The sequence below is a fragment of the Chinchilla lanigera genome, unplaced genomic scaffold (genome assembly GCF_000276665.1).
Source record: "Chinchilla lanigera isolate Chin_1 unplaced genomic scaffold, ChiLan1.0 scaffold00091, whole genome shotgun sequence".
NCBI lineage: Eukaryota > Metazoa > Chordata > Mammalia > Rodentia > Chinchillidae > Chinchilla > Chinchilla lanigera.
This window is the reverse complement of record NW_004955492.1, coordinates 8,955,783-8,956,128: the sequence shown is the minus strand read 5'-3', so window position 1 is coordinate 8,956,128 and position 346 is coordinate 8,955,783.

The window sequence follows — 346 nt, the reverse complement described above, 5'->3', positions numbered from 1 at the left end:
CTACCATCTGCCCTTTGGTGGGCGTTGCATGGAGGCCCAGAGCGCCACGTGCGTGGGGGAGGGGACGGGGGAAGGCGACGAGTGAGGGGAGGGAGACGAAGGAGAGCAGCAGGCGGAGCGGTGGAGGAGGGGGAAAGTAGGGGAGGAGGACAAGGGTGTCGAGAGAGGAGAAGGAACCTGGACAAGAGGAGGAGCTGGGAGCAGGGGAGGAGGAGAAGGAGGAGGGGCAAGGCGAGCCAAAAGCAGCTGGAGCGTGGGTCCCCGCGGGCTCCGGGACGCGGCGGCGGCGCGGTGCAGGGACGCAACGCGCAGGCGGGGGCGCTGTGGTCTCGCTCGGGGATCGCGG